Genomic DNA, 20,688 nt, shown 5'->3' with positions numbered 1-20,688 from the left:
TTGAGGTATGTTCTTCTAGGGAAGGAATTGGGGTGCTCTGCACCTTGGTGATTGAAATCCCTTTTCTCCTTGCCCTTCTTTTACAAACAAGGAAATTGGAACAGAGTTAAGAGACGCTTTTTCATGCACTTCAGGAAAGAATGAGCAATGGAAAAAGGAAATTGAGAGCTTTGGGGAGTTTGTAGCAGAGGAGCATTTGAGTTTGAAATAGGAGCTGGGAATCCATATGTTTGGGAGGAAAGAAAAGAAAAGAACAGCCACACGCACAGAGCTTCAAGGGTATGTGCGGAAATAGTTAGGGGAGAGGGGGCAGGGAAGCTCACGTGGGTCTCCTTTTATCAGACCCAGATGTTCAGGCAACCGTTCTCAAGATGCCCATGAATGGGTCCAGAGCCTGCTGGGCTAGACTTAGTGTTTTCTTAGCTACCAAGAAGCACGTGAAATCAGTTGCTGGGAGCTCTCCACTGTGCATTCAATGACTCCCTGGGGCCCTGCTGGGGTCTGTGCCACCTCAATTATACGCAGGCTGGGCTGCCTTAGGGCAGGACTTGGAAGTGGATAAGCCTGGTTCACAGGGTAACCCGTCAGCCCCTGCCAACCAGAGGCTGTCAAAGTTGCTGTGTTGCCTCCTATCCCAGACTAACCCTGGAATGCAGGAGTTGGAAGCCTGCGATTTGACTCTCAATTCCATGTTGCCTAGCTGACTCAGCCTCTCTCAGCCTCAGTTTTGCGATCTTTAAAGTGAGGGGGCATCACAAGTGTGTGAGGTGTCCACAAATATGTATGAAGGAGCTCTGCAAAGAACAAAGCACAGAGAGCTGGATGTGTGGCTCAGGTGCCAGAGTGCCAATTTAGCAAAAATAATAAAAAATAATCTTCACTGTAGCAGGGTGCGGGGTTGTGCCCTCAATCCACAGCTGATTGGGAGGCTGAAGCAGAGGATCACCTGAACCCAGGCTGGCCTCCTGGAGACCAGGAGTTTGAGGTCAGCCTGGGCCTGGGTAACATAGTTCTAAAATGAAATAAACTATTCATATACTTTAAAAAATTATTATGGAAAATTTCAAACACATGCTCAAGCAGGCATAGTAGAGTCTTATGCACCCATAATGTAGCTTCAGCAATAATCAACTCATGTCCAGTCTTGTTTCATCAGTATCTCCTCCAACTTTCCCTCCACCTGTGTAATTTGGCAGCAAATCCCCAATATTGTATTGTTTTATCCCTTTATCAAACTCATATGGCTGAGGTTTTTTTCCTTCCAGGATGCCATATCTCCTATGCCTACCATGTGCTTGGTGCTCTAACTCCTCCCCTCACAAATCTGTCATTCCTACAAACCTGTGTGACCAACAGCTCAGGTTGTAAACTCTGGAAGGCCTGAGATATATTTGCATTTTATCAGCCTCCAATATCTTCTGACAAAGGGGCAGGAAAGCACCAACCTTGACCAGGTATTAGGCCATTTAGAGTCCTTTGAGCCCTTGACATCATGTATAATCCATATAGGATTGACTGAGTTCCTCCGATTGGTGCTTTTCTTCCAGGGAACGAGCACAGGGCCGACAATACCAGGGAACTGTGTCTTCCCTCAGCCCTTGGTTGGAGGGGAATCTAGGCTCTCCTCTTTCAGCAGATGTGCCACCACTGATTGTAATATGGGACTGAACTGTCAGTGTGAGGTGCTGGTCTATTCCCAAGTCCTTATGCAGTAAACAGAATACAGGCTCCAGAGGCCAGGGGACCAGATTCAAATTCTGCCTCCATTATTTACAGCACATAGCTTCTTTGTGACTCAGTATCTTTTCTTTATGTATACAGCTTACCGTACTTACATCCTAGTTGTTCAAAGGATTACATGAAATATCTGTTAGGATCCTTTTGTTAGCAAGTAACAAATCCAATACAAGATGTCTTTGACAAGAAGAAAACTCCACAGGGCTGGGGATATAGCTCAGTGGTAGACTGCTTGCTTAGCATGGGTGAGGCCCTGAGTTCTCTCCAGCTCTCCAAAAACAAAAACAACAACAACAAAACAAACCTCCATGAATGGATTCAGGGTTCAAGTATTAAAATTAGGGCTTCTCTTCCCCTCTCTCTCTCTCTCTCTTTTTTTTTTTTTTTTTTTTTTTTTGATGGGACTGGGTTTGAACTCAAGGCTTTACACTTGCAAAGCAGGTGCTCTACTGCTTGAGCTAGACCTCCAGTCCATTTTGCTCTGGTTATTTTAGAGATGGGATCTTGTGAATTGTTTGCCCAGCTGGCCTCTACCAACAATACTGCCAATCTCAGCCTCCTAAGTAGCGAGGATTACAGGTGTGAGCCACCAGCGCCCAGCCTTCTCTTTCTTTTTTGTCTTTCAACTTTAGTCTTGGGTTAGTGTGGTAACACTATGGGCAGCATTGCTTCTATCCCTGTATCTTTCAGGCTTCAGATGCAGAGGGATTCTCTTTCCCAAAAGTAAAAGTCTGATTAGGTCACATGACCTCCCATGAAACAATCACTGTGGTCCAGGAAAAGGAGATGCACTTGATTAACTTTGGCTGGTGTCACTGGATCTACAGGGACTGAGAGGATGAAGGAAAGGGTGGTTCATCAGAGAGCGCAGCAGGGGGTTGGGTATGGTTAGTGCTATGGTTTGATTGTCCCTTGCAAAACTCACGTTAAAAAGTTCCGTTGTTGTTTTTCTTGCGGGACTGGGAATCCAACTCAGGGCCTTGTGCATGGTGGGCAAGAGCTTACCACTGAGCTGCACCCCAAGCCCCTACATGTTGACATTTAATTGCATAGTAATATCATTGAGAGGCAGGACTTTAAAGGGGTGATTGGGTCATGAGGACTCTGCCCTCTACTGCCATTATCAAGAGAGTGGGGGAATTATTGGGAAAAGCTCCTCATAAAAGAATGAGTTTAGCTGGGTTATCTTCTGTCTACCATCTGTACTCACCTGCTCTTCAGTGATGTTATGATACAGCACAGAAGCGCTCACCAGATACTGGTGCCTTGGTCTTGGACTTCCCAACATCCAGAACCAGGAGCCAAATAAACTTCTGTTGTTTATGAATTCTCCACCTTGTGGTATTGTGTTATAGCAGCAGAAAATTAACTAAGACAGTTATCAAAATGAAAGTGAATGAGTACAGGTGGCAAAACTGAAGATGCTTGCTATAAATGCTTACTAACTCTCAGGTACATATCAAAGCTCACAATTTCCTTCATCTACCTCATTGTGCTAGTCACTTTTTTCATTGCTGTGACAAATAACTGAGAGGAACAATTGAACAGGAGGAAAAATTAATTTTGGTTCACAGCTTCAGAGGTTTTGGTTCAAGGTCAGCTTATTCCATTGCTATGGGCCTGCGGTAAGGCAGAGCACCATGGTGACAGGAGTACATGATGGAGAAGCCTGCTCACCTCATGGCAGTCAGGAAGCAGAGAGAGACAGACAGGAGCCAGAGCCAAGATATACCCTTCAAAGGCACACTACCAGTAACCCACTTCCTCCAGCCAGGCCCCACCTTCCACAGATCCACCGTCTCCCAATAGTCTATTCAGTTTTGAATCTAACAATGTATTAAGCCATTGATTAGGTCAGAACCCTCATGATCTAAGCATGTTTGGAAACGCCCTCACAGATACATCTAGAAGTGTGCCTTACTGGTTTTGTAGGTGTCTCTTAGTGCAATCAAGCTGACAGTCAAGATTCACCATTGCATTCATGGAGCACTTGTTCCTTTTCAAGTAAATTCTACATATTTGATCTCATTGAGTGTCATAACAGTCCTAGGAGATGGACAGGAGTACAAGTATTGTCTTTCCATTTTACAGAGCTGTCATACAGCATGGTAATATGGATTTTGCCTGTAGTCACCCAGAGTTATAACTGGTTCAGAATTTCCTGGCAGATCCACTAGGACTGGAAATTGGGATATACAGGGTCTGGGTTAATCCAGGCCTAACATGGGGTTTGGATCAGCCTCCAGGGTTTGTTCCTGAGTAAACAGTCTGGACTAGTAGCAGTCGGGCATATCAAGGACTCATTGTTGATGCCCTGGCAGGTGGTGAGGGAAAGAACTGTACATAGGCAGTTCACTGTCACCCCAGGAACACCCTCTCATGACTGATTCCCTTTACACTGAGCAGCAGGGTACAAGACTTGGTTTTTTTTGTCCCTGAAAAAAAATGCCAATCAAAACAAAAACAAAAAAGGACAGGGGAAAGCAGGGCTGACTCCTCCCAAGGGAACTTGGACATGGAGCCAAGAGCATCCTCTGCCAGGACACAGAGGCAGAGCAGAGTCCCTGGTCAGATGATGTAGTTTGCCCAGAGCTCTCCTCCCTAGTTCAAAAGCTCTCCTCCCTAGTGCGACTGAGCTCTCCAAGAGGGAAAAAAAAAAAAACCAGCATCCTTCTTCTACTCCAGATTCTCAACACATGAAGAAAGAAAGAAGACAAAGGAATGGCAGAGAGCCAAAGTACCACCTTAATTACTACTAAAGCTCTCGTGGAAATGTAGTGTATTATAAGTACAAAATTAGCTCCCTGACTGAGCCCAGGAGAAGGATGGAGCCTAGAAGATCATTCCAGAGAGCCTTCTCAAGTTCTCCAATCAGAGAAGTCATTCCATTGCCTTCGACAGTGAGAGTTAAGACACAAAGCAAATTTAGGGAAAACCCCTCCTTCTGGAAGTCAGAAGCATCAAAAACAATTGACCATAGCAAGTTACTATTAATCTCTGTGCCCATCAGTCCCTTCTTTGTTAATATGAGGACAGTAACAGTACTCCCCTCACAAGGAGGCAGTGAGGATTCAACAGGACCATGTGTACAATAGTCCTGGCAGGAATCATGGCTCAGGAGAGGCTAGCTGTTTGTGTACAGTCCAGGTTCATGGCAGGTGGCCTTGCTTTTCTCCCGGCACGAAGCCCAGGACCCCAGAGTCCTGCTGTGTTTGTGTATCGCCCTTTCTCTCCAGCTGTAAAAATTCAGGAGAATGTGGGTGTGCGGTGGCTTTCTAGTTTCTTGGCTGCTTCCCAGGCTGTGTTCTCTCACTTGGGGGGCAGGGGAATGGCAGACATCCTTTCAGAGTGGTAAGTGCCACCCCACCCCAACCCCCATGCCCTGTTCCAGCAGAGCCTGGCTCAAAGTTCAAAGCTGAGGTGGCTTTGTTGAGTAATTCAGTGACAGTGCCTGCCCACCCCCCATGTAAGGGTAAGTCTCACTCCCACACACCCATTTGCTGAGCATCTGTTGCCCTGTGTTTTGTGGTGTGGAGGTTGGGAACAGGCAAGCCACCCCAGCTGACCACGGTGAGGCTGCACTTCCTTCCTTTCCCCACTGCCCCTGGGCTCTGGATCTCACACACAGCCCCCACTTGGTAGGTTTCAGATCCGCTCCCAGGCTGGTTGGCGCTGACTGCATCTGGATTCACACCAACCTCTTCCTCCTGGGGGTTCAGAGTGTTCTTGGAAGGAAGCCTGGGAAGGGAAAGGCCTTCCCTGTCCAGGGCTTGGCTGACAGCATAAAATCAAGCTGCCAAGAACTCTGGAGTCAGACAGACCTGAGTTCAAATCCCTGGGTGACCTTGGGCAAGCTGCTTTCTCTGCTTCAGTTTCCTCCTCTGTAAAAAATGCGACAGTAACAGCATCCACCTACTGGGAAAATGGTGAGGATTCCATGAGACACTAAGTGACACACTTACCCCTACATCTGACAAGTGGGAAGTGTTTAAGAAGTGGTAGCCCCTTGACTATCATTTTGGGGATCTCCTGCCTTCCCAGGGAGGGCTCAGAGAGCCAGTGAATATCACCACCTTCTACCCAGCTCAACTCCCAAGTTACACCCTTATCCTCATTTTTTTTTTTTTTCTCATCATAACCAACTGATTTGGTCCTATGCAAGCTCCTTTTGAACAAGGACTCTATCTCACTGTCTTAGAACTTCCATGCTACATGGTGCTGGTACTTAAAGTGTGCTAAATGTTTGGAGCAAATAAGGGAAGAGTAGAGGAGCAAGGGGGAGTGCCTGGCAGGCACTATATTCAAGGACTGCTTTCTGAACTCTGGGTAGTTATTCCTGCCCTTCCATCTCTCCTCCCTCCCTCCCTTCTTCCCTTCCACCCTTCCTCCATTTCTTCCTTTTTCTCTTCTTCCTTCCTTTCGACCTTCCTTTCTTTTTGCTAAATGGAAGGAGCATCCCTCTTTCCTTTTCTTGTAATATCCAAGCTGCAAGAGCTTCCCTTGAGAGCCCTTCACCCAGCCGAGAGAGCAGCGATTCCTCTTTCAAATTGAGTCTGTCCCCTGACTCATTCATTAAAATGCATAGGGCATGTGACCAAACTGCATAATGATTCTCTCATGAGGAAGGTTTGGAGGCAGGGAGATGCTGCCAACTGCAAAGGCAAATACTTCCCCCCAGCTGTGGATCAGGCTCATTGGCTGTCATGCCCTGGGAAGGCTAGGGGCTGCTGTTCATCTCCACTAAATCAGCCAAGCCCTGGAGAGCTGCAGCCTGGTGCTGGCTGCAGTCTTGGAAGCTGGGTAGCTGGGGAGAGTTCAACCCCCCGACCTTTTCTCAACCTTCCTCCACCTCCACTTCATTTGGCTTTTCATTTATTTAAATATACTTTGAGCTTATAGAAGTAATATATGATTGTACTCTTTCTGTTGTGGTCATTTTTGTGCTATGGAGAGTGCATTCTTATCATGAAAAATTCAAACGTAACGAAAGCCTCCTTTGATAACTCCTCAATGTTACTGTCCCTGTTGTTGTCATACAGCTTTTTATGTTCCTGGATCCTTGGACTGCTTGGTGACAGCTCCTCCGCTCCCCCCATGAAGGTGACTTGGGTGTCCAAATACTCACTTGCCCTGCTAAAGTCCTAGGCCACTTCTCAGCAGAACAACATGTTAGAGGCCTTCTCGGCTCTCTTCCTTGTGAGCCACTTTTCTGTCATGTGTAATCCTCACCTACTCACCCAGGCACCCCCATAAACCCCATTCTTGCAAAAGAACCCTACTTAGGCAAGCAGGTAAAGTAGATTACTCCTGGCTTACAAATTTAGGTCAAAGTGTTTGCCTAAGGCATCTTCACTTTCGTTTGCAGTCTTGAAGAGACAGGAAGGTACCAGGGCCAGGGTACCAGAGCCACCTGTATCCCACTCTCTAAATCTGGTGCTTCAGATCACTTGGGTAGTAACCCATTTAGCTGGCTGTGTGGCTTTAGGAGAATCACTAACTTCTCTGACTCGCATGAACTCACCTGCACAATGGGAATAAAGCATAGTACCACCTTCATTTGGGTTGTCTTGAAATTTAAGTGGGATTATCCATGTAAAACCCCAAACACAATGCTTAGCACATAGTCAAATTACAATTAATGTTAGCAATTGTCATCTGTCGTCCTCCTCCTCATCATATTTATTCTAATCTGTAAGAATCCAGTTTATTCGTTCAGGAGCTATTTACTCAGCACCTACAATGTGCCAGGCACTGTCCGTGGAGCTGGGAGTAAAGAAGTGAAGGACCTAGACTAGGGCTTTGATGGGCTTCTATTCTATTACAAATATCCTGCACCTTTTTGGGGGGAGGGCGGAATATTGGGGGGTTTAACTGAGGGCCTTGTACTGCTAGGGAGGCATTCTACCACTTGAGCCACACCCTCAGCCCTTTTTGCTTTTGTTATTTTTTCAGGTAGGATATCATGCTTTTGATTTTTGGTTTTGCCTGGGTTGACTTGGACCATCATCCTCCTATTTATTCTTCCCTCATAGCTGGGATGACAGATACACACTGCTACGCCTATCTGTTGGTTGAAATGGGAGGTATCACTAACTTTTTCCCTGGGCTGGCCTCAAACCATGATTCTTCCCATCTCTGCCTCCCAAGTAGCTGGGATTACAAGCAGGAGTCACTGAGCCCAGCCCACCTTTCTTTTCGGTAAGCATTTTGTTCCCCAATGTGTCATGTCCTCCCTACTGCCCGTTTTATTCAAGGAAAGGCTTAATTGCTCCAGTTTACAGACAAAGAGCTGGGGTTTCAACAGTTACATTGATGGAGATTGGTAGACACCAACCAGGTGTGACTTGATCTGGGTCTGTCTGACTCTAGTGCTTCTCGTGATAGGTACTGATGATCGCTTTGGGATGCAAGGGTGGAAGCTGTTCTGAGAGTCCTGATCCACCAGCAGCAGCACAAAAGAAAGGCAGGGACTGCCCTTGCTGTGCCTCTGAGAGTTCGAGTTCATTCTGTCCATGAAGTCCATCAATCAGCTAGTAATAACAATGCGTTCCTCTGACTAGTGTCCACCTTGGGGACCAAGAGGAGACTTTATCATCAGGAAAAAGTGTTTGCTCTGGCCTGAGGCACGTGGGACAATGTCATGACAGCACGCAGCTCAGTTATCTGAGAGAATGTCCCCCTAAGCTCCTCACAGAGCAGAAGTTGGCTAGAATTTAGGCTCAGTGACCAAGCTGTAGGTTCCAGCTGGAGGGAGGTTCACCGCACATACCCAGAATCCTCCCAGTCAGTGCTTGGCAGGTAGGAGCCGAGAGTACCATGTACAGAAACTGGAAGTCAATCCCAGGGGAGGTAGTAGGGGCAGGCCTGGCAAATAACCAGGGATAAACAGCACTGATGGCCAACCACTTTACAGAAAGAACAATGTCCTTGAACAAAACACCCATGACGGTGACAATTCACCCCTACTCTCTGACCCCAAGTAACAATTTTGAAATTGTACAACAGCATGTGACTGAATAGGGGGTCAAAGAGTTCCCACCTGTAGGGTCAACTCTGCCTAATCCTCATGGAAATGCACACATCCTGACCTTCTTGGGTGTCCTTTACCACTCTCTCTTGACACCCTGCCTGGTCCTTCATACCAGTCCAAGAGTAGGATTTTCTTCTTTATTGAATCCAAATGCACAGAGGGTCTGGTGGAGTAGCTAATCAAGCTGCTTAGCAAGCGTGAGGCCCTGAGTTCAAACCCCAGTACTGCCAAGAAAAAAAAAAAAAAGAATTTTTCCAAGTACACAGGGTTATTCATAATCTCTAGGTCATGACAACCTTTCATCTTTATTTGTATCTATCTGTGTGATTATTTTATGTGATTATAATGTAGTGAGCCCACTTCAGTGCTTTCCCTGTGTTCCTCCCTCTCTGTCCTTTTGCCTTCCCACCCCGTCATGAATCTTGGATTGACCATTCCTTTGCTTTTATTTCATGTATTTTTCTAAAAGATTGTTTAGATTTTTTTCCCCCTTACTTAAATGAATATCCTGCTGTCTGTAGCCTTCTGGAATGTACTTTTTTTTTTCTCATTATGTTGCTAAAATTCATGCATACTGTGCATATAGTTATGCTGCATTTGTCTTCACTACTCTGTTACAGTCCTTTCTAGTGTATTCCATATAGTATATTTATTCTCCTGTCAATGGATGGTTGGGGTGTTCCTAGCTTCCCTCTGCATTGAAGTGCTGAGATCAACATTCTTATACATACCTTCTGGAAAATGATGTGACTTACCAGCCCAAGAGCAATGAACCTATAAAGGATGCTATTGATTCATATCCTCTCCAACACTTGGTATTATCAGACTTCTTAATTTTTTCCAACTGAAGGTGAATTAGAGGATACCTCATTGAGGTCACTTTGTGTTTTTTGACTTTCCAAATATGGTTGGTTTACAATGGTTTGTGATTCAGTGAGGATTGCCTGTGGATTTAATGAAACCCAGTATGCTTGTAAAGTCCCTCCCAGTTGGCAATATGGCACTTTCTTATTCAACCCTAATTCCCCAGTACCCAACACAGCACCTGTTACCTCATCATTATCATTGTCATAAAACAACAATACCACAGTAATTACAGATAGCATTTACTGAGTGCTTATTAAATAGTGCCAGGTGCTATGTTAAATAACACCTTTACTTCTACTATCTTATTTAATCATTCCAAAAGCCCTAAAAGGTAGCTTCCACATTACGCCATTTTGTAGATGGGGAACTGAAGTTAAGTATCTTTTCCAGAATCACAAAAGTAATAAATGATGGAGCCAGTGTCTGAATTCTGGCATCTGACACCTGAGTTCTTAACTACTATGTTATAGGTACCCAATAAATTCTTGAATGAACCCGCAACAGGGTCAAATGCCATGACACTTTTACTTTTTATGTCATCAAATATGTTTAAAATGCACCCACATTTTGGTTATAAACAAAGCTTAAAGAATTTTATAATTTTATTGCAGTCAAATGTAACTCATTTAACTTATGATTAGTTATAATTTCTCAGCAATTATCATGCAGATTTGAAAACTTCATTAAAGAGCTCTAACCTACAAATTAGTCTCAAATGTCATCAGATCTTTACAAATTCCTCTTTTACCAACAAATCCCCTAACTCTGCATTATTTTTTCTGTTACTAATCACACTTGTTATTTCTAACATACCATCTCATTTATCTATTGTTGTTCTATTATTGACCCACAGGCAGGAATATTTGTGTGCTTAGCCCTGTCTGTATCTTACTGACTTAATACTTATGTATCTCTCATGCCTACAACGGTGCCTGTCACAGAGAAGGAGCAAACCAAATGTTTGTGGAATGAATAGAAAAATGTGTGCTTGCAGGAATGAACAAATGTAGCGAATGAGTGAATGAACCAATGAATACTAAATCAAACAGTTAATGAAGATTGACTATCTTATTTTGATTCTGTGCTTTTATTTTTTTATTTTGAAGCCAACTAGTTTTTCAGGTTTCAAACATTTCTGTAGGCTAGCTGAGAAGCTGAGAGGCCTAAGATTTTGTGTCTATAATGCCTAAAGGATTAAACAGTTCTGACCTGGAGATCCAAAACAATATTTTGTTGCCTTTTCCTTTAATTCTTATAAACCAACTGCCTCAAGTATTGACTCTGGCAACGAAGCAGGAGGCGTTCAAAACAAAACAAAACAAAAAACCTCCTGGCAGCTTGAATATAGCCATTTTTTTCCCCTAGCAATCTACATTGGTATCCAGGCCTAAACACCCCATTATATGTGCAAAACATCTGATATTTGTGTAACAGGCCCTTAACCCCTGGCTGTTATGCTTATTTCCAAACCAGGGTGCACTAGATAGATGCAGAAATCAGGAACCAGAGCTCCCAGTCAAGCGTCTGTGGCTCAGTTCTCAGAGCTGGGCCAAACGAGTAATTATAGTTTCCCTCTGTGGTGTGCAGGGCAGGAGGCTGATTTAATAAAGGAAGCCTGCTGTCTGTCTCCAGCCTGGCTCTGACTCATGGAACCAGGGAGTCCCAGAAGTACTAGCCACAGAGGGTGGTAAGCAGCTGGGGGGTGGGGGGGGTGGGAGGTGAGGGTGGCAGGCTAGGGAGACCTGGGCCTAGGGAGAGAGCCCACAATGAGGAAACTCCCTGCTCCACCCGGAGGAACCTGCAGCTGGAGTCAGAGGAAGTGAGGCTCAGACAGACCAGCTGCCTCCAGTTGGTTCAGCTACAGCAGCAACTGCTTCAGCCCTGATAGAAGGCTCCTGCCATGGAGACACGTAAAATAAAGTGGGTCAGTAATTTTCTTATTCAAAACTTGGGGGAAACAATCAGATTGCCTCTAACTGGGGATGGCTATCTTTGGATGATGTGCTAGTGGCCTTGGTTTCTTTCCAAGGCCTGTGTGGAGGGCATCTGGAGTGATGAGCAGTTTAAGTCTGATACTTTGGTTTCTCACTTTGACAGGGAGGCGTCTAATTAGGTGTTCACAGCGCAGAGACAGTTTGAGCTGGGAGTGGTTTCAGCTACTCCGCGGGGTGACAGCTGCTCTGGAGTGGATTTGGATGCCACCTTAGATAGGTCACCAGAGTTCATTTTATCCTTCCGTTTCCAGCAGCTTCTTCCTCCCCCGACAACAGCCAGACAGGCAACTTGACCTCTTCCTCCTTGTCCTCCTCCAGGCCCTGCCAGCCTGGAGATTCTGGCTCCGCCCCTCTCTCCCCTTCCCTTCCCGCTGAGTCACACACCTCCCGGTCAGGTGATCGTCCCCTGGGCCCTTCCGAGAGCACCTTGACCTATATTCCGAACTGTCGGTGACAGCAGATTCTAGTTGTCCTTAGCGAGGGCCTTCCTGACTGCAGGCACTGTGCCCTGCCTGCAGACAGGCGCCCCAGGCGGAGGCAGCGAGGCTCCCACGCCAGGAGCCACCAGCCATCAGGGCCTGGAAATGAAAAGTTAGGAGGCTGGGCGCTGGTGGGGGAAGTGGCGGGGGGCGGGGAGAGGGGGGAGATAGGAAGCGGGGCCAAGGGTGTCAGCTGGGAAAGCCCACAGCCAGCAGGAGCCTCAGGCTTCCCCCCTCTCCTGGCTCTCTAGACCCAGCTGGCTCCTGGCTAGGCCCTGCCTGCGGAGGCTGCAAGGGTGAGGTGGTGAAGGATAGATCCTTTTGTGGCTGGCTGGTGATATGGCTGCCCATGGGAAGGCTATAGAGGTGAGAAACTATGCAAATAATGGGATAAACCTAGATGACTCATCTGGGGAGGCAGCTTAAGAAAATTGTCCCCCTTTCCCCTACCCATCCCCTCTACCCACCCACACACATAGAGAATGATTCCATCACCAAATGTCCCACAAAATGGCCTCTAGTTATCATGTATGGGTGATTTGTGCAGATCTGTGCAGTCTTGTGCCCTCTAAATTGGGAGGATGATGGAAGGGGGTGGGGGCTAAGGGAAAGGCAACTAAAAAAGAAGCGTTCAGAGTCAAACTTTAAGCCTTATCCCTGGGCATGGAGCATGTAAGAGGTCATACTAGCCAAAGATCACAGTCCCTTTTGAACTGGAAAAGGCTCTGTGTCTAGAGTCATTCTTCAAAACCTCCCTTTTCCAGTTAGTAGCACTGTAACCTTGCAGAGTCATTAACAGGCCTCAGTCTCCAGTCTGTAACATGGGAATTTTAATAGAACCCTTCTACTCCATCAGTGTTTGCGTTAGCTCAGGTGATGTGCATAAAATATATTCATTATGTATAATGATGCATAACTGTACAGTATTTTCTGTAGATTAAATCACCCATCTGAGAGGATTATTTTATTTGTTGCATGTATACATCATAGACGAGCCTGTGTTTATCAGTGTAAGTAGAAAATTGTAGCCTCTGGCTACTGTATGATCTACCATGTCAAACAAGCTTATTTACCTACCACCCACAGGCTAATCATACTTTGTCTTATTCCTTTATATCAAGAAAAGCTGCATGCTATCATAGTTTGGATAAAAATCTGCAGATTAAAGGACAGTTTTTAATTTAATTTAATTGTATGTTTTTGTCCTGCTGGCAGGATAAAACTCAGGGTCTCATGCCTACTAGGCAGGTGTTCTACCACTTGAGCTACTCCACCAACTCTGTTTTGTGTTAGGTGTTTTCGAGATAGGGTCTCTTGAACAATTTGACCAGGCTGGCTTCGAACTGTGATTCTTCTTTCTGATCTCTGTCTTCCAAGTAGCTAGGATTACAAGCATGAGCCACTGGTGCCTGGCACCAAACACCAGGCTCTTTTTTTTTTTTTTCCAGTACTGGGGTTTTGAACTCAGGGACTTCACTTTGAGCCACTCCACCAGCACTGTTTTGTGATGGGTTTTTTCAAGATAGGGTCTCACAAACTATTTGCCTGGGATTGGCTTCGAACCTTGATCCTCGTGATCTCTGCCTCCTGAGTAGCTAGGATTATAGGCGTGAGCCACCAGCACCTGACTACCAAGCACAATTTTTAAAGGATATAAATTTAGGATATTACTACCTAGCGCACAGTGGATGCTAGTATGATGGGGTAGGTGCAACTTACCTGGATAGAAAGGAAGAAGGAAGGAAATTAGACAACCATAGATCAGGCAGCTAGTGATTCAAGGGCCCTTCAGTTGCATTCCTTCCTTCCAAGGTCATGTACTTAATTTTTTATGTGTGTGTGTGTGTGTTTTGAGACAGCATCTCACTATGTTGCCCAGGATGACCTCAAATTTGAGATCCTCCTGCCTCAATCTCCCAAGTATTGGGATTATAGGTGTGCACCACTTCTGGCTAAGATTTTTGTTTTCTTTTGAGGTGCTGGGGCTATACACCTGCTAGACAAGTGCCCCAGCCCTAACTCTTTATTTATAATGTACACCCTTTTCCTTAAGAGAGTCCCAGTGGTAAAACACCCAACCTTTGTTCTTGTTTAAGATTTCTAAGCACCAATGACAATGTAAGTGGTGTAGGGGATGGTGGCATTTCTGTGTAGTTTCCATTGTGAACTCCAAATCTGAAATCTGCAGCAATATCTACATGTAGCCAGGAAAGGACATCATAAGGAATGGGATGTTGAAAGAAGGTGGAGTCCAGGAATGTACAGAATTATTGGGCCAATTCCAGTGGACTTCTGGAATCCATGTTGATAACTCCAGGGCTCTTCAGTTTCCAGAAGGTTTGAATCTATGTGATGCTAGTTGCACAGGGCAATGGAGAAACGGTGGTTTATAATCGATAACTCTCATTAGTCCTGGCTGGTCTGCATTAGTGCTTTCTCACTAGATACCCTGTGTCCCTGGTACAGTCATTAACTTTTTTTTTTTTTTCTTTTTGTGGGAGTAGGGTTTGAACTCAGGGTTTCACACTTGTAAAGCAGGTGCCCTACTGCTTGAGCCACACCTCCAGTCCATTTTGCTCTGGTTATTTTGGAGATGAAGGACTGTTTATCCAGACTGGACTTAATCCTCGATCCTCTCCATCTCAGCCTTCTAACTAGGATTACAGGCCATCAATTACCTGGCTTTGATGAACTCCTTTGGACCTAAATTTCTCTGCAATCAGGATTAGTGGTAGGTGACTTGAGAGCCTCTTACTTAAGCTTCCTGAGGACAGGGATCAAAGCTGCCTTTTTTACCATTGTATTCCCATTTTTTACTACAATGCCTAAAGATAATAATTATTATGTTAATAGCAAAATTTTGCATCATGCTTAGCGATTAGGAAAGTGAAGCATACATTCCCTATGTCACAGTAACTGGAAGAACTGTGACTCAAATCCAAGTGATCTATCTCCTGAGTCCTTTGTGTTAACCACAACACTCTATATATATGCTCTAGACATATTTTTTTAGTTAATAGGCTTTATTCTTAGAACAGTTTTACTTCATAGAAAAACTGAGCGGATAGTACAGACAGTGTGATGAATGAGCAAATCAGTGAGGTTCCTCTCAATGGAGAGCATGATGAAGGTACATGGAAGGGGAAATTCTGCCTGTGAGTTCTGTTTGTGCCTAGCACTTTCTATGGCTTTCTTCACTCAAGTCTTATTAAGAAAGCAGTATTAACCTTGCTTTACAGTGAGTAAGCCAAGATAACTCAGCAGATGAGGAGGTAGAGCGAGAAAATTCTGTTTTGATTCTAAAGATCATACTTGATCCTAAAGATCATATTTGATCCTTTGATTGAAAACATAATTATCACTGGGCACTGGTGGCTCATACCTGTAATCCTAGCTACTCAGGAGGCAGAGATCAGGAGGATTGCGGTTTGAAACCACCCCAGGTAAATAGTTCGAGAGACTCTATCTTGAAAATACCTAACACAAAAAGGGCTGGTGGAATGGCTCAACGTGAAGTCCCTGAGTCCAAGCCCCAGACCGCCAAAAAACCATAATTATCACCAAAAGCTATTTTGCCAGTGGGGATGGTGGTTCACTCCTGTAGTCCCAGCTGCTTAGGAGGTATAGATAGAATCATGGTCTGGGAAAAGCATAGACAAAGTTAACACGAGACGCCATCTCTAAAACAAGCTAAAAGCAAAAGGACTAGGGATGGGGCTCAAGTGGTAAAGTGCTTGCCTAGCTAAGCAAGCAGCCCTGAGTTCAATTTCAAGTACTGAAAAAATGGTATTTTGCCATGTTATATTAGCCTAACCTGTTATATTAGCCTAGTCTTGAGTGCCTTATATTTTTAAAAATGCTTTTGTATCCTTGCCATCTTTTGGTTGTTGCAATAGCCCAGGAGGACAGGTGAGGAAGCTATTATGATTCTACTTTATGAAGCTAATTAGGCTTAAATTAAGATGCTATAACATGGGTTGAGGTGGAGTTAGGACTGAAACACAAGTATGTTGACTTGCAGCTTTGTATCCTTCCTTCTCACCAGCACTCCTCTGTCATAAACTGTCTCATTGTGCAGGATTCTTGCTGGGTCTGCGCCAGGGAAGTACCTTGTTTGCTCTGAGTCCTTGTGAGGCTGCTGGTCTTCCCAGGGGTCAGCCAAGGAAAACTTTCCAAAATCAAAGTTAAAAAAATTTTTTCAAAAGCCAGGCATGGTGTTTCATGCCTACCATCCCAGCACTTTAGAGGTTGAGGCAAGGAGATTATGAGTTCCAGGCCAGCCAGGGCTACATAGCAAAACTCTGTCTGAAAAAATAAAACAAAAGGCTGGACAAGTAAGGTGCTGGTGGCCTATGCCTGTAATTTTAGCTACTTGGGAGGCTGAGATTGGGAGGATCCCCGGTTGAGGCCAGCCCAGGCAAATAGTTCTTGAGGCCCCATCTCCAAAATAACTGATGCAAAATTGACCCGAGATTTGGTCCAAGAAGTTCAAACTCCATCCTCACCAAAAAAAAAAAAAAGGTGGCTCACACCTGTAATCCTAGCTACTTGGGACGGGGAGATCAAGAGGATTGAGGTATTTGAGACCAGCCTGGGGAAAATATTCAGGAGACCTTTATCTCAACCAATTAAAAAAGCTGGGTGTGGTGGCATGTACCTGTCATAATGTTGTCGGTAAATGGTGCTTCCAGAAGATCTTGGTCCTTGTGCTCCATATGGAAGAATCCAAGCAGAACATGTGGATGAGGTGAGGTAGAAATAGCTTTATTGAGGGAAGGGGAGTCACCTGTTCTGCCAGGTAAGAGAAGAGAAAAAGGGCTGGGGTCTCTTGGTAGGTCGTTTTTATTCCACCTTGAAAGTGGAGGTGGGGAGATAATACATAATATGTAATACTGTCATCACCTGGCTCCTCTCATCTGTGGGCTGGGGAAGGAGCTCTTGAGTCAAGGTGGGGGGGCAGTCCCAAACTATCCCAAACCTAACCTGTCTCAATACCAGCTAGTGTGTAGAGAAGCACAAATAGGAAGACCGAGGTCCAGGCGTGTCCACATGAAGTGAGACCCTATCTCAAAAATAACCATCACAAAAAAGGGCTGGGGGTCTGGTTCAAGTGGTGGAGCACCTGCTTAGCAAGTTTGAAGCACTGAGTTCAACCCCCAGTACTAACAAAAACCAAACAGTAATTATATTTATTTATTTTGTAGTATTGGGGCTGAACCCAAGGCCTTATACTTGCTAGGCAAGCACTGTACTGCTTGCCCCCAGCCCTTCTGTTTGTATTTTTTATTTTTGAGGTAGAGTCTTGCTAACTTCTGCCTCCTTCTCCCCAGTAGTTGGGATTGCAGGAATGAACCGTGCCTAGTTTTTAAAACAAAACAAAACAAAAACAAACTTTTTAACAGTGCTGGAAATTAAACCTAGGGCAAAATTTAAGCTTTGACTATGTTTAATGCCTTTTCTGAATATCTTTAGGGAAAAGGTGAACATTCACACCTCCCCTCCCCCATGTATTTAACTCTCACAAAGGACTGAGTATTTTCAATTGGAGAAGGTGGGGTCTGGATCTGATGGCACTGTCAGAGCCTGCTTTGACAATGTGGCAAATCCAGTCCCTTATTGCATCTAAAAAGGAATGTCCCCTCTGCCCTTGACACTCAGGCTGAAATAAGTACACGTTTGAAGCAAGCAAATTGAGTTACCTTGGACCCTTCCCCTGCTTCAGCAGCCTCTACCTGGAAGCACCTAACCTGTCCCTTGAGATAGTACAGGACCTGCCATCCATGGGAGAGGGCCTGCTTATCATACATGAAGCTCTGGGTTTGATTTAAAAAACAAAGACTGTCCAGGAAATTCCATAAGTTCAAGTACTCTGAGGAAGGGTCATTCCTTGTCTGTTCTACATTCCTTTGATCTGGGTGTTGGTGACTTAATCTTATGTGCTTTGGATTTGAAATTTTAATTGGTGATATCTCTCTGTGGTTACAACAGTAATGAGAGTTTTTCTGAATAAGGCATTTTCTTGTGCTGAAATGGTCTGTTTCTCACTGTTCTTCCGTGTTTCATTAGTTTGGTACAAATGGCACATTGTATGGCCACCATTCATTTGAACTGGTCTGCAATCAGACACTTTACATTCTGACCTTGGTGCCAGGTTGGTACAGTGGAATTAGAAGATTGGGAAATGAACCAAAGTTTCCCAAGCAAGCTGTTTGGAGAACTCAAAGAAGCATAGTAGAGGGTGGGGGCAGGGGGGAGAAATGACCCAAGCATTGTATGCACATATGATTAAAAAAAAAAAAAAGAAGCATAGTAAAAGGACATAAACCTCATCAAAATGTAATGATAAACAGCTTTTTTTCCCCAAGGACAGCTAGAAGGCAATACTGTGGATAAGTAGCCAGGAGCATCCTGGCTTCTTCTCCAAATTAAGTCTTATTACATGCATTTTCTAGTACACATTTCAGATGAAAAAACTGTATCCCAGCAGTGTTAGTTCAGAGTGAAGGAAGAGAGGTTCATAATCTAGTTAAATTTGCAGCTGCCACAAACACACACACACAAACCACAGCATATGTATGGTGTGGGTAGAGTGCAGGGTTTGCTTGTTTGTTTTGTTTTGTTTTTGCAGTTGGGGATATATATTTTGGAAAGAGGAAGAAAAGGAAAAGAAAGAATGAAGGAGGGAAGGAAGGAAAGAAAGAAGGAAGGTGGGGGAGGAAGGTGGAGAGGAGAGAGAGAAGGAAGAAGGGAGAGAGGGAGGAAGGAAGGAAAAGTTTATCTCACTCCACACCTTGCTTCCTAGGTAGATTACCCAACTTATATTTAAGTTTGAAGAGAAAGAAGGTAAATTTCTTAGGGAGTTGACTCCTACCTAGTTGACCCCTTTGCCAAAGTTCTGTCTCAACTACTTAATCAGTAGGTTATTTTGGAGAATTAGTAATGGCTGAACAGTTGTGGAGGAGAAAAGGCTGGACTGAGAAGTCATAGGTGTGGGTTCTAGTGTTGGTTGTCCCACAGTCACTGTGTAACCCTGAGGCTCATCCTTGAAAATGTTTAGGAAAGGAATAGTAGAGACATGTACACAAAGGACAGACATCAGAACTTCTGAGCTGTATTCCAGCTTGAAAGTATATAGTCATTGCTACCATCTAGAAGTTCTGCTTTGTGCCTGATTTAACTATTGAAATAATTGCCACCTTGGTTTTGGGCATGGTGAAACAAGTTCATTTATTTAACAAACCTTTCTTGAGTACCTACTGTGGGCCAGGACTGTCACAGTGTCACAGCATTAAGAATGTAGTATTGAATAATCAGAAATATATATATATATATATATATATATATATATATATATATTTTTTTTTTTTTTTTTTTTTGGTAGGACTGGTGTTTACACTCAGGTCTTCAGGCTCACAAAGCAGGCACTCTATCACTTGAACCCACTCCTCCAGTCCATTTTGCTCTGGTTACTTTGGAGTTGGGGTCACCAACTATTTGTCCAGGCTAGCTTCAAACCACAATCCTCCTGATCTCAGCCTCCCAAGTAGCTAGAATTATAGGCATGAGCCACCGGTGCCTGGCTAACAAACAGAAGTCTTTATTCCATGGAGCTTGTGTTCTAGAGGGAGAGAAATAGCAAGCAAACAAAGAAAGTTAGTAAAGTATAGTGTATTGCATGGTGCTAAGTAATAGAGAGAAAAACCAGGAAATATAGTAGGGAATGTGGGGTACAGGGAGGAGGACCACAGCTTCAATTTGGTGATTAGGGGAGGATTGCTTGACAAAGTAGCATTTGTACTAAGTCGTGAAGGAACAGAAGTGATATCATGGAGGTTCCTCAGGTAAAGTAATAATCTTCCTTGCGGTATAATTTGAGAGTAAGGCCTTGTATCTCCAAAATATTCTTTTTAACTAGCTAATGTCAATCCCTAAGATTCTATTTAATAATCTGCAATTTTAAATGCTAAAATAAAAATATGCTGTACCAATATGAAACAGAACTAAAAAACCTCTTCAAACTGCTTTACGTGGTGTGAGGAGGGAGTTGAGGGGGGAGATGATGGGGGCAATGTAACTAATGTACGTGTAAGTCTCATCAGAAATGTCACTATGAATCCCCCCCGAATAACGAATGTATCATAACAAAAAATCATTTTAAAAGTGAAATAAAATATGCTGGTATCAGCAGGGCATGGTGGCACACACTTATAATCTCAGCGCTTGGGAAGCTGAGGTTGAAGGATCACAAATTTGAGGCCAATCTGGGCTATATAGTTTGAAGCCAGCTTGGAGTACATAGTGAGACCCTGTCTGAAACAAAGCAAAGCAAAAGAAAACAAAACAAAACAAAAAAGCACTCAGTGCTGGAGCACTTGCCTAGTATGCATGAGGCCCTAAGTTCTATCTCCAACCCTCAAAAAAAATTTTTTTTTCATATTTCTTATACTGTGGGTGGGGGGAGGGGAAGAGGAGGATTGAGGCATTGAGGACCAAACCAAGGGCCTTGCATATGCTAAGCAAGCCACTCTGCACTGAGCTGCATCCTAGCCCACTGCTGTGTGGTTCAATGATGCTCTTCCTA

At 44.3% G+C, this 20,688-nt stretch overlaps 1 protein-coding gene across 2 annotated transcripts in view; it reads left to right on the top strand.

Annotated features, from left to right (window-relative positions):
• Chd9 (chromodomain helicase DNA binding protein 9) overlaps positions 1 to 20,688 on the top strand; it is a 220,820-nt gene that overhangs the window by 23,834 nt on the left and 176,298 nt on the right. The window contains exon 1 of one of the 2 annotated variants that reach the window (XM_074055999.1): positions 11,381 to 11,558. The exons of the other annotated variant lie outside the window; for it this stretch is intronic. The gene's annotated coding sequence lies outside the window, so the exon portion shown is untranslated. Of the gene's footprint in view, positions 1 to 11,380; positions 11,559 to 20,688 lie in introns of those variants that run through there. 2 annotated transcript variants of the gene reach the window in all.

The sequence above is a fragment of the Castor canadensis genome, chromosome 15, assembly GCF_047511655.1.
Source record: "Castor canadensis chromosome 15, mCasCan1.hap1v2, whole genome shotgun sequence".
NCBI lineage: Eukaryota > Metazoa > Chordata > Mammalia > Rodentia > Castoridae > Castor > Castor canadensis.
Note: the sequence above shows the minus strand (reverse complement) of the source record. Positions and strands in the feature narration are given on the sequence as shown.